Source organism: Heloderma suspectum, chromosome 15 (genome assembly GCF_057233095.1).
Source record: "Heloderma suspectum isolate Gila_16-S chromosome 15, 16-S_ref, whole genome shotgun sequence".
NCBI lineage: Eukaryota > Metazoa > Chordata > Lepidosauria > Squamata > Helodermatidae > Heloderma > Heloderma suspectum.
In genome coordinates, this window is record NC_139472.1 from 20,296,786 (window position 1) to 20,314,801 (window position 18,016).

Genomic DNA, 18,016 nt, shown 5'->3' on the forward strand with positions numbered 1-18,016 from the left:
TAATTTGTTTACACACTAAATTGAAACTTTGTAGGGCTCTATGGATGCTACGGAGCCCTAAAAGGGTCAAATTTAGCATGCAGAGAAGCTAAGTTGGAACTTTGCGGTGCTCCATAATGCTCCAGATGCCATTTTTCTTTGTTTTAGAAATGTGGGGGGGATGCAGCAATGTATGCATAACATCTCTCTCCTCTGCAAACCTGCCTAAACACCACTCCCTATTCCTATTTGCCAGCTCAATTCAGTTCCTAGTCAACACTGATTTGACCTGCAAACCAATTTCCCACCCATGTCATACAGCCACCAATCATGAAGGAAGGAACATTTTCTCTCATGCCCTCTTAAAAACAAGCACACACTCTTCTCTTGACTCGAGGAGTTAAACCAAAAGTCACACACTGCAACATTGTGATATTTGGGGGTGCTTTCTTTGATGTAATCTGTTGACACAATATATTGGACTTTTTTCTATTTTATAATCAGTCAGTGTAAACAGTGCAGACCAGAAGGGTTTTCTCTCTAAATAGAGCTGTCATTGCAAAATATTTGTAATTGCCTTTTCTTATGATTCAATGACCTGCCCCTGGCTGTATGAAAACACCTCCCCTCTTGACCTTATCTTCCCTGGCTGTTCGATTTCTTTGTATCTATTGGCTGTGTATGGTTTATATGTAACCATAATGGAACATCAAAAATTATAAATATATATAATATCCATTATATATAAAGTTGCCAATCCCTCATTCTAGTACTGTTTTAATACTGATGCATATTGTTGAGGCACCTGTGGAAATTGGGTTTGGACTATAATTGCAGGCTGGAGTTTTTAAGCTACATGAGCAAGGTGGGGTCCGCTCTGTGGGGCTGGACCCTGTGATGCTCCAGAAATGAAGAAATGGCATGGTAGCACGAAGATCGTGTGAGTATGACCAACGCAAGGATCACTGGCTAGATGAGGGGTTACTGATGGAGCTAGTGAATCCAGTCTAGCTACTAGGGTTGCATCACCTTGTTAAAGAATTCTTACTCAATTTAATGTATGAATGAATAGGGAAGTCACAGGAGCCCGGAAAGGCGGTGGAGTTTGGTGGGCTTCCCCCCGCTCAGCACCCCAGGCTCTAGTCTGTAGACCACTGCGTTTGCCCGATTCCACACATGCCAAGCCGGGCAAGTGCAGTGGTCCCTGCTGGCCTGCCCAGCTGCCATTTTGAATAAAAATGATGTCTCTGCCTTCTTCTTTTTGAGGGGTTTTGTTTGTAAATCCCCATTTACACAAATGGTGGCCATCAAAGGGGCATTTGTGCAAGCTTACCAGCGTAAATACACTATGCATGCGTGTAATCTTGTGTAAATGGCCACTTTATAGCCACCATTTCCATAAACAGGGATTTACAGGAAAAGGCAGATCCACCCTGTCTCACACGTTTTCACACCCTGCTCGCCCGCCAGGCACCCACAGATGGCCTGGTGGCTCGCGGTGCATGGCAAGCAGGGTCGGGCAGCTGGCAAGTGTCTGGGGGTGAGTTTGGCCATCCCGATGCACGGGTTTTCATTGTTGAGGAAATTCATTAATAGGTAGAGCAGTCTTCCCTAACCTCCTCCGGTGTTTTAGACCACAACCCCCAGCATTCCTGACCATTAGCCATGCTAGCTGTGGAGTCCAAGTCCAAAGCCACTGGGGGGAGCAATGACCGGTGATGGATGACCGGGAGAGAGCAATCCTATGGGGGAGTGAGAGGGAGGAATCATCGTTTTCAGCGCCCTCTTGGCTTCTGCCAGCAGGGTGGAAGGAGAGCAGCGTTTTGCTTTGGCCATCTCTCTTTCTCCTTCTTTGTAACTTTCCCCTCTCATTGATTCTAATGGGAGAGAAATCAATTTTACCAGTTCCAGAGCTATCATACTGTTCCCCCATTCTGGGACATGTTGGGGGCTCAGGAATGTATCTCCAATGCTTCTTTTTCATGCTCTCTGATGCTGGAGTTTGGATGTCAGAGAGGCCCTGGCTGAAGACCTCCCAAGAGCCTCCCAGATGGGATGGGGATCCACATAATCCTACAGCCCCTGGGATGCCTTCTCAGGTAGGTATGGGGAGGGGGGGATTAGATTTGGCTCCATTTTTAAGTACGCCGACATAACCCACGCCTCCCAGACTAATATATAGATCAGAATATTTCATTTCATGTATTATATTTCTATACTGCCCCATAGCCAAAGCTCTCTGGGCAGTTTACAAAAATGAAAAAAGCACCCAATTAATTATAATACTTAAGTATTATTTAAGTATTATAATAATATAATAAGACCTCCCAGACCATTATTATTATTATTAGAATTAATAATATTATTGCCTCCCATAATATTATAACCTCCCAGACTATTGTTGTTAGTAGTATTAATATTATTAGTACTAGTATTATTAGCATTATTTAAGTATTATAATTGTACAAATATAATAGGACCTCCCATATAGATCAGAACATTTCATTTAATTTCATTTATTATATTTCTATACCACCCCATAGCCAAAGTTTACAAAAATTTAAAAAACACCTGTTAAAATACATTATACAAAGTATAAAAAGTATTGTAATTATAAAGTATTATAACACTTAAGTATTATCTAAGTATTACAATAATATAAGTATAATAAGACCTCCCAGACTAATATTATTAGTGTTATTATTATTATTATTAATATTATTAGCATTATTATTAGCATTATTTAAGTATTACAGTACTTATTATAATACTTGGCCCCATAGCCAAAGTTCACATTAAAAAAAAAACACCCATGAAAATACATTATATAAAGTATAAAACCACAAACATAATGACATAGAACAAATAACACACAACATCATATATCTAAAACAATTTAAAACAATCAGCCAGAGACTATCATGGAGGACATAGGTTTGGATCCAGTATTTGGAAGGAAGGGAGCTTCTATGAGAGGAAGAGCTCCATGGCCAGACGCTCACTCACTCCACCCAGTTTGGAGGAATTCATCCTTCCCCATTCAGTGGGGTTTCCTGACTCTGTGTAGCATTTTCATGGGGCTGGAGGAGCTGCCATGGGAAACATGGTACAATGAAATCCAAATCTGGACCCAACCCATAGCCATCCTTTGGATTGTGCACTTCTCTAAATTTTGCAATGCAGTGCTTAGCCCCCAAATTGCGTACAAAATGTGCATAACACTGAAAGTTGCAAAATTCATATACAAAATCCATATATTATGGAAGGTTTGTCTGCAAACATGCATATATTAGGGAAAGTTGCATATGGAAATAAGTGTGAATTCTGTGCATTAAAAAAATCAAATTCACAGACTGATTTGGAAATGAGATGAAAATAATTTATGGCCAAATTCATACAAAACTGACACAGGCTGGAAACAGGGTGATTCATCCAGCCCTGCTTCCAGGGACCATGGGTTTGTAACCACAGTTGCTTGAATCTGAACATGCAGAAAGATAATCCTGAAGGAAACTAGGGATGTCTGAGAAATTTGTTTCAGTTTGTTTTTGATCAGGATTTGCCCTGTTCCCACCTTCTGGACTGAGCACAGACTCAAGATGCCATCTGCAGTCGACGTTCATTCATTTCCGAGCTTGCAATGTGATTTGTGGACCAAAAACCATGTGTTTGACAGCATGTGCACATTTGAAAACTGTGCATGAAACACAGGTACATTTGAAAACTGTGCACAAATATGTTTTAATCCATGGGAGAAGAATACATACATTTTAAAGATGTACACAACTGATGCATACGTTTGGGAAAACATGCATGAAATGCATGGATTTTCATAGGAAAAGGAAAGGAAAAAGGAAAAAACCCAAAGCTCATAATCTGATACAGTCTGCGCAAGCTTCAAGATGGAATTCAGAGCACTTCAGCAAGTTGATGTTTTGCTGATTCTCACAGCCTTAAAGGAAACCACCAACAACAACCACTTCCATCACCATGTCTTCTTTGGTTTTAGAAGATGGCTTACCTGTTGCTGTAGCTAAACTCTAAGAAGAGGCATTCTCTCTTGTGTGGCAGTGGTGGGGAATGCATCTTCCAAGACAGTTCCTGGCTACCCACATATTTTTTTTATGAACTTGTGTTAAAGCTCATTAAAATGTGTTCAAATTCTGCTACCCAACTTGCCAAAAGGGTGATGAAAAAGGTGCATAATTGATTGAATTAAGTGATTGATTGACTATGGATTACACACCCTACTGGGGATTCCATGGTAATTCTGCGGCCAGGATCTCTTCTCAATCATCCCAGACACAGGACACAGAATAATGGGCTCAAGTGACAGGAAGCCAGATTCTGGTTGAACATCAGGAAAACCTTCCTGACTGTTAGAGCAATATGACAATGGAACCCACTCCCTAGGGAGGTGGTGGGCTCTCCCACACTGGAGGCACTCAAGACGAGGCTGGACAGCCATTTGTCAGGGATGCTCTGACCTGGATTCCCGCATTGAGCAGGGGGTTGGACTTGATGGCCTTTCAATCACTTAATTTTTTTTCCCAAAGTCACCCGTGATAGGCTACGTGACGATTAACGTAGCCTATCACGGCTGACTTTGCAGATCTAGCCGTGATAGGCTACGTAAATCATTACGTAGCCTATCACGGGGCTTTTTTTTTTACTTTTCTTTTGAAGTTCGCGGCCGGGGAGACGGGGCGCTTCTCCCAGGCCTGAATTTCGGCCGGGCGAGGCGGGAAGCCTCCCCCCCCTCGCATGAACTTTGGGGGGAGAAGCGAAGCGCCTCCCCCACACCGCGAAAAAAGCTGCAGGACAAGGTAAGTCCCTTTCATACATCCCTAATTGTAGGCCCCTTCCAACCCTACTATTCTATGATTCTATGATTCTATTACATTTATATCCCACCTTTCTTCCTTTGTGGAACTCAAGGTGGGTCCAAGTGGTTCTGAGGTGGTCTCCCCTCCAAGTGCTGACCAGACCCAGACCTGGTTAGCTTCAGCAAGGTGGTTGTCTCACGTGCTTTGAGACCATGTCTTGGTATATTCATCATTCAAGCACTGGCAAAATGGCATTTAAGATTCTACGGTGACATACATACTGGGTTTAACAAGCAAGATAATATGCTAACTAATAGGGATAAACCAGGATGGGTAACACAAAGCCAGAGGGCTGTATGCATGCTCCCACCACTCAATGCAGACCTTATATTAAAGCAGAAATCACTGATTATTTGGTGGTTCGCCGTGCCCACTTCTAAAAGGTTGATGGGAGCTGCAGTCTGTGGATTCACAGACAGAAAAGACTGTATTAAGGCAAGCTTCTGACATGCTCCCCAACTGAAATTCTCCCCGCATTTTGGAGTTCTGCATTTTCTGGTCTAGTTTCCAAAGTGGGGCCAATGCATTTGGATTCCTCCATTGTTAAATTTATTTTTGTATTGTATTATTGTTTTATTTATCTTTTTCAAATTGTTGCTGAAATGTGTAAGCACAGCATTGTGTAAGCATGTCTTACCATAGCTTTTCCTTCATGTCATCCTCCTCCCTCCCTCTTTTATATCGCCCAATAGCTGAAGCCCTCTGGGTGGTTCACAAAATTAAAACCTCAAAAATACAACAGAACATATAATTAAAATATAATAGATTAAAACTACAGAGTACAAAATACAACCAGAGTAAAACCTAGCAGCAGGGCAGATATTTAAAATGCAGTTGCTGATTTAAGACAGCAAAGCTAAAAAACCTGGAATGATAAAATGCTAAAAATGCCTGGGAAAATAAAAAGGTCTTCACCTGGCACCGGAAGGAGTACAACGTAGGCACCAGTTGAACCTCTCTAGGGAGTTAGTTCCACAGCCAGGGTGCCACAGCAGAAAATGCCTTTTTCCTCGATAGCCCCCTGCCTCGCCTATTTTGGCAGGGGCTCCTGAAGAAAGACCCCTGAAGATGATATTAGGGTCCAGACAGGCACATATGAGAGGAGGCAATCCTTCGGCTAACCTGGCCCCAAGCCATTTAGGGCTTTGACTGTTAATACCAGCACCTTGAATCAGGCCCAGAAAGGGACTGGTAGCCATCTTTAATGGGATGCAGATGTGTACTGCTATGACCCTGCTAAAAACAACAACAATTGTGATGTGATCACACATTTATGGCTGCATCAAGTTTCTTTTTGTGAAGCATTTTACCAAGGCTTGGGAGCAGATGTACATGTCAGAAAAGCACCATACAAAAGAACCCCTTGATGCAATTATACATAAAAGTCCATCAAAGTTATTTTGCAATGTATTTGTTCCTTAATTATCCATGTGCCCTTGTAGATTGGTCATATGGCAGGGACAGTGGAAGAAGTGTATTAACTGAATGCTGCAGGTGATTCCTAGCCCCCAAATCCCATAATTAATTTTAGATGTTCTCTTAATCAAAGTTGCGTCCAGAAGGAGTAGAACACAGGAAGTTGGTGGAATATGGAACCATCACCCTACCTGTATAGTCACCCAGGAAGATGTGACAATTAGTCCTGCACCAATTCTTCTCCAGTTTCAATTTTCAGGTAAATAGCAATTTTGATGGGAGAGAAATTTCCACAGATAACTACTTAAACTGAATTGATAATATTCACCCCCCCCTCCTCATTCCTGTATGGTGTGATTGTTTTCCCTGGCTGGAGCTGGTTTGGCAACATGTTATGCCCCAGTGGCTACTTTTTCCTCTTTCTTGTAGCAATAGTCCCAACCAATCAGGGATACCATGACAAATGAGGTGGCATCGCGCAATGCTATGGAGCCAATTAGATTTTCCTGTGTGGTGATGTCAGTGAGGATCAGTGAGATCAGTGACTGCTTTTCTGCAGTCTTCCCCAACCTAGTGACCTTCAGTTTGTTGGACTGCAACTCCCATCATTTCCAGCCAGCATGGCCATTGGACAAACTGGCTGGAAATGATAGAGTTCCAGTCTAACACATCTGGTGGGCTCCAGCTTGGGGAAGGCTGCTGTATGGTGACCAAAGGAATGGAATGCTGAACATGGCTATGGAGATCAGAGCAGACTTGATTTTTAATGGCAGGAGAAGGTGGGGGGTTGGGAGTTATAGCCCTAAGGATGTCATAAGAGTGCAGTTGGGGATCAATTTCTCACTGCCTTGCACCCCACCCTCCAGATGCCAATCCACAAATCCCTGCATTTGCCTGACTCAGAGTGTGCCGAGTTGGGCAACCGGGGGGATCCCTGCTTGTCTGTGAGCCGCCATTTTGCATAAAAATGATGGCTCTGCTATTTATCTAAGTCACCATTTGTGTAAAATGGTGGCCGTAAACAGCACCATTGATGAAAAATCACAGGTATAATTAGATGGCGAAATTACAGGCATAAATGGTCTAATTCGCAGGATGAGGGGGATGCTGTGAGCCGCTCGCTGGGTGCCTGCGGACCATCCAGCAGCTTACACAGCACACTGAACAGGAGTGGATGGCCGCTGTGGGTCCAGCGAGCAATGCACAAGATGGGGTCCAGTGAGTTCACCCATCCCTAACTGACCCAGTACCCCTGACAGTGCAACTGAGTTAGATGAACAAATAGCCTAATTACAGTCATCTCATGTGTTTATAGGGGAGCTTTTCAGAGGGCAATCAGTCAGAACTATTGTCAGAAAATGCGGAGAATAGCAGAAATAAAATAAAAACAACAACAAAAATGGGATGCAAGGGAAAAGGAAAGGGTAGGAGAAGCAACAAAGGAGCCTGGGTAATACACAGTGTTACATTCTGCCAATTCTGCTCCACCTTTTTTGAGGGACAGTGACCTAACAGCACTCGACCAGACAGATCCAGCAAGGGAAAAACAGGAGACTCCAGAAAATGATCCTTTGGGTCACCCAGACAGCTCTATGAATCCAAAGTACCTGATGTTTGGGGAGTGTCCAAAGAAGAGGGATGCATTACGTAAATATTTACGTAGGCTAAAATGGGGAATCAAAAAGGGATGCAAATAGCGCCTGCTACGCTATTTGTGTTCCCCTTGATTTTCACCGTCATAGTCTACGTAAATATTTACGTAGATTAAGACGGCAAAAAGAAGGAACGCAAATGGTGGTGGCCGTAGCCGCCGCCATTTGCGTACGTGTTTTTTTTTTAACCCACGCAGCCATGGTAGGCTACGTAAAGATTTATGTAGCCTATCACGTCGTGTTTTTTTTTTAAACCTAGTCATGATAGGCTACGTAAATCTTTATGTAGCCTATCACATCTTTCTTTTTCTTTCTTTCTTATTTTTTACCAGAGTGGAAATGGCGGCGGCGGCAGAAGCCGGTCAGAAGACCGGCTGCTGCTGCCACTGGAGCTGCTGGAGCCACCGCTGCAGCCGCCGCCGCCCGGAAGATCCGCCCCAGGTGCGTCTCGTCCTGGGGGGGATCCGTGGGGGGTGGGGGGTGGCAGGCCGTTCTGCCATGGAGTTCAGGGGGCCGAATGCACTGGCATTCGGCCTCACCGTGATCCATGGCGGAATTCTCTGCCATCCCTACTAAAATCTGCCCAATAGAGAGGTCAGCTCTAAGAAACAAGAAAACTGCCCTTTTATTCTATACTCAACAGGCCTGTATACATTTAATAAACAGCATATAGGACACTGTGTCAGTTCGACACCTGCCTTACTCCTTCCTGTTCCTTCCGGTGTCAAACACACTTTGATTTTACAAATGCACATTTCAAAGTGTGGATTTTTTAAAGCGTGCATTTTAAAAACTGAGCATTGGGGAAAAAAAAACATTTTTAAAGTGTACATTTTCTGAATGTGAACACAGATCTGGGAATTAGTGAACGTGTTCAGGAAACATGTGCTCCCATTCTTTCTCACATCCAGGGGCTGCAAATGGGGCATTTTCAAGTGATTCGCAAACTGAAATCAAATTGTCGTACACCCTTAAAGATGAAGTGGAGAAGACAAAGCGAGACGAATCCTAGCTCACATACCTTGCCCAAATGGGACAACTTTAGAGGGCTTCCAGAACATAAAAACCAAATTGGAATAGGTTGACAGGTGGGATGTATGGATTTTGTAAAATCCGTTCCATCGGCATTTTGCAGGCTGTCAGGTGGCTTTCCTTCTGTCATCCGCTCATTGGAAGGAATGGCTTTTCCCCCCCCAGTTTCCTGAATTTGCACACATTTGCTCCTGTATAAATGTGCAAATCCCCTGCAAAATGCACAGACACTCCCTAAAATGTATGAATCCCCCCAAATGTGCATTTTCATGTTTTAGCTTAAGGGGGAAATGCACACTTTTGGCCAGTGTTTTTTGTTTTGTTACATTTTTCAATGACTAAATTTGCAGAAAATTCCAGAGTTTTTTTTTTAACCCTCCCGCCCCAACCCAAAGGTCCATAAGTCCATGCAATCCATGCAACTTGCGAGAAGCTGGCCCTTTGCAGCATCCACAAGTCAGATTCACAGAAATCACAGAAATCCAGACTCAGTTGATTCCATGGCCGATTTCTCAGACATCCCTAGGTTACAGTAATGACAAACATGATTGTGCCCACAGAGCTGTTCTTGCTTTCTGATTCTGCTTGCAATCATGGTAGCCTAGATGTCAGGATCAGGGCTGGGCCTACAATTAGGCAGAGTGAGCCAGCCACCTCAGGCAGCTGATTTTGAATATCGTGAAAATGGTTAGTCATTTAATGCATTGCTATTGTATTTTTACTGTCAAAGAGGGGGAGTGGTGGTTGTGGGTGCCAAAATAACTTGGTTTGCCTTGGGTTTTAAGCCCCTTGACATGGAGTGGGGCAGGAGTGTCATTTGTTGCTCTGCCTGAGGCAAGAAATTATCTTGGGCCAGCTCTGGTCATGTTCATTACTCTTTCTAATAGCAAACTGAAGTGGTGAGTGCTGACAGGATTGTCACCAAAATGGGGCCACCAAGTAGGGATGTATAAATTACTCACCTGCCGTTCTGGGGGGGGGGTCTGCGGAGGGGGAGTTGATCCCTCCCTCCCCCCAGGATCCTTGCCAGCCGGCTGTGCTCAGTGGCGAGTTCACAGAGCCGCTGGCCAGCTCCGAAGCCCCAGCAATACGGCCACCATTGCCGTATCGCTGGCTGGACTGACATACTGCGGACGCAAATGGCGTCTGGCATAGCAGACGCCATTTGCGTCCCTGCTCTTTGACATGACAGGCTATGTAAATCTTTACGTAGCCTGTCACGCCAAGGAACAGGGATGCAAATACGCCATTTGCGTCCCTCTTTTTTCATGCAATAGGCTACGTAAAGATTTACATAGCCTATCACATCAAAGAGCAGGGATGCAAATGGCGTAGCGGATGCCATTTGCGTCCGCAGTCCATCAGTCCAGCCAGCGATACGGCAATGGCAGCTGTATTGCTGGGGCTTCGGAGCTGGCAGCAGGCAGGATCCAGCCAGCGAGGACTCTTGGGGAGGCGGAGGTAAGAGATCCGATCATCCATGGACTTCAGAGGGCTGGATTCAATAGAATCCAGCCTCATTGGGGTCTGTGGAGGATTTCTCCGACATCCCTACCACCAAGAAATAAAATGGAGGCACTGGCATGCTTGCAGAAACCTGAGATTGCAGAAAAACACAAAACACCTTTCATACCCCTCGCAGATATCTCCACTGCATTGCCAAGAATTCCTTCTGCCATTTGGGTCTCCTGTTCGTGGAGGTTTTAGTCCCATCAGTACTGTAGCCACATATTATTCTTTCCTCCAAGACATGCTTACGTGGTAGCAGCAGCATTGTGCCAAATGGCTGCCATCTTTAATCTCCCAGAATGCAATGACTGGAATGCAATAGGAGTGTCAAAATTTAGAAATGGGTAGTCTTAAAAAAAAAAAAATCACAGTATTTCGAGTAAGTGTAACACATGCAGTTCCATCACTTTTTAAGAGTGCTGTGAGTAGGATGAAAGGTTACCATTGGTTTTTAGGTTTGTACTCTAACAATACACTGTCTTTCTAAATGCATTGCTCAAGGTGGTTAATGGGTAAATGAAATTAAAATACAAAATAATACAATAAAATATATAAGGAGAGGGAAGAAAGGAAAGATCCATTCCACAAAATCTAGGGACCAATTTTCATAGTAAAGTTAAAACAATTCCCACCCCAATTCTCTTGAAAATTTGTTGATGCAAAAATTCTCAAATGGTCAGTCTTTACCAATATCTGCATTACAGCCATCAACTGTATCATTCTCAATGTGGTGGAAATATCTGCGATTTTATTTTTTAAATAAAACTTGTATCCACTTCATTCATTTCTTTAATCAAAATCCCTGATTTTGTTTTTACTTGAATTCTCAACTCTGAAATGTGGGTGTCAAAACCACATCCATTTTGTAGCCTTAAATTTTTTTTTCAACATTTTGCAAAAAGCAAGCAAGCAAACAAAACAAACAAAACAAAACAAAAGCAAAAAAGACAAATAAATGTTTCAGTTCTATTAGGGGGTTGGACTTGATGGCCTTGTAGGCCCCTTCCAACCCTACTATTCTATGATTCTATGATTCTATTCCTCAGGGCACAATCTTATGGCCGCTAGTCAGTGGCTAGATGACCATAGGATAGGTCAGTTCCTGGGAACTGACCACAGAGCCCATGCTCCAAGGTCGGTTCCTGAGAACCGACCTTCACCCCCTCCCACGCTGCCTCATAGGCAGCACAGAACAGCCCTGCCCTCCATCCTCAGAAGAGGAGCATGGAGTGGCGAAAACGGGACATTCCTGTGGGTGTGCCGGGGCGGGGAGGGCAGAAGCGCTGTTCCGATGCTTCCTATGCATCGTCCAGCATCCCCCCGCTACTCCGCCTTCCTGCTGCTGGGCAGCCGAAATTGGCTGTCTAGAATGCAGGGTGGTTGAAGCGTGGAGGGGATGATCCCCTCTGCGCTGCTCCTGCCCTGCATTGGATAGGCGGTCACCGCTGAGTTTGGAGGCAGCCACCTATCCTGATAGGATTGCACCCTTAATGAAATTATTTTGGTAACACTTACGTGAGATATTTTGGTGGTTTTGTTCTTTGGGTTTGTTTCCTAGAACATGTACAGTGAAGTCTAAAATGGTGTTGGTGTTCTATTTTTTTTTTATTTCATATGTGCATTTTTGTTTTGTTTTGCATTTGACCATATATGTCCATAATCCAAACCAGTATTTCACAAGCATACGCTCATTGAAAGCTTCAGTGTTCCTAACTCTTGTTTGGATTGCAGGCTATGCATAGGAACAGAAAAGTCAAGGCGGTAGAGAATCCCTGTGTTTGCAATGATCATGTTGTATCCTAGACTTTTGTTTCAAGAGAATGTTATATCATACACATGATAAATGGTTTACACACACACACACACACCTATATATTCTCATAAATACAAGTGTACCTTAGCCTTCAATGATCACTGCTTTGTTGCTTAATTCCGCTTTGTATTTTCTGAGAGATAATATCGTCATATTGCAAAGACTGTGTACAGGTGCAATCCTTTGAGAATGATCGGAGCAGTATGATAGTGTCATCAGTGTGAAAAGACAGACATGTGATTTCATTAGTCAAACAGCCAACATTGATTAAACCAGATTGGGAAGTCCTTGAAGCTGAACTGGGTAAAACTTGGTTCCTCCCCCAAAAGGGAGATTAAAACTGATTCCACAGTTCTGTGCACTGCCATTTTGATGATAAACACCAATTGGCTAGTGTTGGTGACATCACCAACTAGAGCCAAATAAGAGCCATTCTATACATTACACAGATTGAGGTGACAGAACTTCCCAACACATTCCTCAATGGAAGATTGATCCATTGAGCCTCGCTTAGCTACTACTTTGCAGTCTCCCTGTCTTCATTCAGTGCTCCTTTCTTACCCTTCTCATCTAAAGATCCTACCATTTTCCTGGCTGGTTTCTGCCCCTGATGTATTGAAACAAGTATATATCATTTATTCTTATTTTGTTATTATTGGCTTTTATGCCTTTAACCAATTAGCTCTGCATATTCCTCCTTCACTTGCCTGGTTTTGATGCAGTGTCACTAAAAATAGTAACAGTTTAAAAATATTCACTGAACAAAAGGAATGTGTTCACATTCTCCTGTACTAGAACAAAGGACTGCAGTGGTTAATTCTTAATGTAGGTTTGTTGTTTTTCCCCAGTGTAAGGTTATCACCAAATCTCAGAACTGATTCAAGGATCAATGTAGCAGCAAGGGAGAAAGTTGGTCTGAGACAAGGTTGTTTGTTTGTTTGTTTTAGTGAGTGACTGTGATCCCAGACATGGGAAAGAAACTTTTAAATTATGAGTGGTTTCTTAAAAAGAAAAAGAAAAAGCATAAATATAGTTTCTGTATTTCAAAGCTGTTCTGTATTTGGAAAACACTGTAAATGCAAAACTATTTCTGAATGTATATTTATTACTCCAGTGTTGCTATTAAACACACACAGAGAACCAATTCAATGGGAAAAACAATGTGCCAGTGGGTCAGATGAAAGTATTTCACATTGAATACCTTGGTCAGAGTTGGAATGAACAAGAGAGGGAAGAGGTGTTTCCAATTTACTTGCACATACACACGTGAGAACTGCCTTGGTTGACCAGATCAAGGGTACATCTGAGTCCAGGATGGGCCACTTCTGAAGATCTGGGAGCCAATCCCCTCCACATACCCAGAACCCAGAACCCACTGGGGCCCACATCCCTTCTTGGGGATGTATGAAAAATGCATTTCAGTTTCTTTGTTTGTTTTTATCAGGATTTCCCCAGTTTGAATTTTCTGGACCAAACATGGACTTTGGTACAATCTGTGATTGAAGTCCGTATAGTGCTGAGCTTGCAATGTGATTTGCAGACCAAAGAAATGTGTTTGACAGCATGTGTGCATTTTGAAAAATGTGCATGAAAACACATGTGCCTTTGAAAAATGAACACAAATACAGTTTAATCAACAGGAGAAGAGTGTGTACATTTCAAAGATGTGCACAGTGGATGAGTGCATTTGGGAAAAATATAAATGCCAATAAGCATGGATTTTCATGAACCAAAACACACACCTCGCAATCTGATACAGACTTGAGTTGGAATGAGCTTCGAGACAGAATTCGGAGAACTTCAATGACCTTGAGTTTTGCTCATTTGCACATCCCTAACCCCTCCTGCCACTGCTGAAATTGCTGCCGATTTTGCACGACACTTTGGCAGCCTAGCAGTGGCACTGAAGAAGCTTCAATTTTCCTTTAAATTTCAGTGTGGGGGGAAAGCACGCCCTGTTCTCAAGGGGGGGGGGAGTGCTCCCAGGAGGCTTCCAGGAACATGAGTTTCCTTGAAAACAAGGGTCATGCTCCCTGTTAAAGCAAAATAGTCCCTTCTTTGTTGTGGCTGAATTTTGGTGGGGTGCTGAAAGGCAGCAAAAAGGCTGGGGGTGGTGGTGGGGGACATACCCCTTAGGCTGCGTGTTGCCTGCTCTTGAACTAGTCCAAAATTGTCTCCAGCAGGAGCCACTCAGACATTTCTCGAAAGCCCACAAGCAAGACATGATTGCAGCAGCCTTCCCTGATAGTTTATCCCCAGCATCTGGCATTCAGAGTTGGAGGTATCCTGCCTCTGAGCCTGGAATAGGGATGTCTGAGAAATTTGTTACATTTTTTATTAGGATTTACCCAGTTTGCACCTTCTAAACTGAACACGGACTCAGACACACTCTGTGCTCAAAGTCCGTACATTTCTGAGCATGCATTGTGATTGGAGGACCTCCCAAAAAAGTTTGACAGCATGCGGACATTTGAAAAATGCACGTTAAAAATGCATGCTTTTGAAAAATACAAAGAAATCTGCTTTAAGCAATGTGAAAAGGATGCATACCTTTCAAAGATGCAATTGATGCGTACATGTGGGGAACAATGCATGAAAATATGCATGGATTTTCATGCAAAAAGAAAGAAAACAAGTTCATAATCTGATGGCTTGAATGGAAATGAGCTTCAAGATGGCATTCAAAGATCTTTGGCAAGCTTGAGTTTTGCTGATTCTCACATCCCTATCCTGCTGTTTCCGCTTAGCTATTATGGTTTAATTATAGCTACTGGAAGAAATCCATCATGTATCCGTCTAACTCTTTTTAAAGTCTTCCATCTTTGCAGCCTTCATTAGATCTTATTGTACTGAATTCCATGTAAGTTATTTGCTGGGTGAAACAGTATTTCCTTTGTTCAGTTCCAAACGTATTGCAAATCCAGTTCATTGGGTGACCCTTGTTTCCATCTTCTTTTCAGCAGTGCCCCTGTAGGAATAGGGATGGACGAAAGTCCCTTACCTGATCCCGACACTTGCTTCGTGGTGGTGGGGAAGCGCCCCATCCCTCCCCCTGAAATTCTGGCCCGGGGGGAGGCGCCCCGTCCCTCCGACTGCGAACCTCGTCTCCTGCCGGGACGCAAATGGCGGCAGCCATAGCTGCCGCCGTTTGCATCCTGTTTCCCGCCTCCCAGCTGAGCAGAGCAGAGCAGAGCAAGCTGCTCCAGCTGGTCCAGGGACTACAGAAGCAGGCAAGCTCCCAGAGAGCGAGCGAACAGAGCGAGCGAACAGGGGGAGCAAACAGGAGTTGGCCAGGGGAGTTGCAGTGGTTGAAGAGACAAAGGAGACAAAGGAGACAGAGGCTAAGAGGTAAGTGGGTTGCAGGAAGCCCAGGGCGCTGCCCTTTATCCTTCTGACTGGCTGTGAGCTCACCAGGAGCTTCTGAGAGCTCCAACTGAATTGGAGGGGTGTGGCCTGAGTACTCCCAGCAGCTGACTGGGCGGGAAGCTTCAGTCTGTTTCCCGCCTCCCAGCTGAGCAGAGCAGAGCAGAGCAAGCTGCTCCAGCTGGTCCAGGGACTACAGAAGCAGGCAAGCTCCCAGAGAGCGAGCGAACAGGGGGAGCAAACAGGAGTTGGCCAGGGGAGTTCGGCAGGGGAGGTCAAGGGGGAGGCCCCTAACATTTTTTTTTAACTAACTTTTTCCCATTTATTTGTCTTGTAACACACACTTCCACACCAGTGGGACTCTGCTTTTAACCTCTACTGAGTAGAGGAGCAGGCACAGGCTAGTCTAGAACAATCACAAAGCTAGACACAAAAAGGGAAAAGGGGCTATGGAAGGACAAGACTCTCCAGTGGTGGTGACCTGCAAGGTGTGTGCCATGTTTGTTTTCTTGCCTGAGAACAACATGGCCTACACCTGCAACAAGTGCAAGTTGATCACGCTGCTGGAGGAAAAAGTAAGTGGACTGGAGCGGCGACTGTCAACCCTCCGGGGAATAAGAGAACACGAAGAGTTCTTGGACAGAATGGGGGAACTACAGCAACAAAGGGCAGACCAGAAGCTTGAAGAGCAACAGCAAGATGAGGCAGAAGTGGGAAATGCTGAGGAGAAGAAAAATGGAGTAGAGGATACTCCTTGGAAAACGGTGACAGTTAGGAGAAGAAGAACTAGACGCCACTCTGCACCAGTGGAAGCGGTGGAGCTGTGGAACCGATTCCAGGTACTTGCAGATGAGACTGGAGGACAGCCTGCAGAGGACGAATCACAGGGGAACCTGCATGAGAGTGAGCAAGAGGCTAAAGGTCAGTCAAACAGAGGCGATGAAACCCAGGCCTACAAGAAGAAGAAGAGAAGAGTGGTAGTAGTGGGAGACTCCTTGCTGCGTGGGATCGAGACCCAAGTATGTCGCGAAGACCCGTGGACTCGCCAGGTATGTTGTCTCCCGGGAGGACAGATTAGAGACGTGACTGAAAGGTTGCCTGCACTCATAAAGCCCACTGACAGGTATCCCTTTCTTCTCATCCATGTGGGAACAAATGATACCGCCAAGCGGAGCTACGAAGAGATCACGTCAGACTTTGAAGCTTTGGGAAGGAAACTCAAGAACTTTGGGGCCCAGATAGTTTTCTCATCCATCCTTCCAGTAGTTAGAAGAGGGATAGAAAGGGAACGAAAAATACTCCGGGTGAATGACTGGCTACGAAGGTGGTGCCGACGAGAGAGATTTGGATTCTGGGACCACGGGCTATACTTCCTGGAAGATGGGCTGTTGGCTAGGGATGGGTTGCACCTCACAAAGGCTGGGAAGAATGTGTTTGGCCACAGCATGAAGAACTTCATCAGAAGGGCTTTAAACTGAATCCTACAGGGAAGGGAGATGTAATGTTGGGGGTAACAATGGACATAGGCGCATGCACTGCAACGGAGAGAACAGCTCTGATAGCGCCCAATAATAGTCTTCAGACACATGTAGGAAGAAAGCCAGACTATGAAGCACATGGTCTTCGATGTCTATATACTAATGCCCAGAGTATGGGAAACAAACAGAACGAACTTGAACTCTTAATACAGGAGGGAAATTATGACTTGATAGGTATAACTGAGACTTGGTGGGATGACTCTCATGACTGGAATACAGCAGTTGAAGGATATAACTTGTTCAAAAAGAACAGGAGGAACAGAAAGGGAGGCGGGGTTGCACTGTATGTGAAAAATACATATCTCTGCACAGAAATACAGGAGGAGGAGCTTGGTAGCCCCATCGAGAGCATCTGGGTTGAAATAAATGGAGCAAAGAATAAAAGGAACCTGGTGGTCGGAGTCTACTACCGACCACCCAATCAAGGAGAAGCCAAGGATGAAACTTTTGAAAAGCAAATAGCCAATGTTTTAAGGAAGCATGATGTAGTAGTAATGGGGGACTTCAATTTCCCCGATATTTGTTGGGAGACAAATTCTGCAAAACATGGCCCCTCCAGGAAATTCCTGACTTGTGTGGCGGATAACTTCCTCCTACAGAAAGTAGAGGAAGGAACTAGAGGATCGGCTATCCTTGACTTGATCCTAACCAACAGAGATGACTTAGTGGATAAAGTAGCAGTTACAGGAACTCTGGGGGAAAGCGACCATGTTGTACTTGAGTTCTTGGTTCTAAGGGAAGCAAAAGCCGAGTGTACTCAAACGCGTACCCTGGATTTTAGGAAAGCTGATTTTAATAAACTCAGAACAATGATCAGTAAGGTCCCAT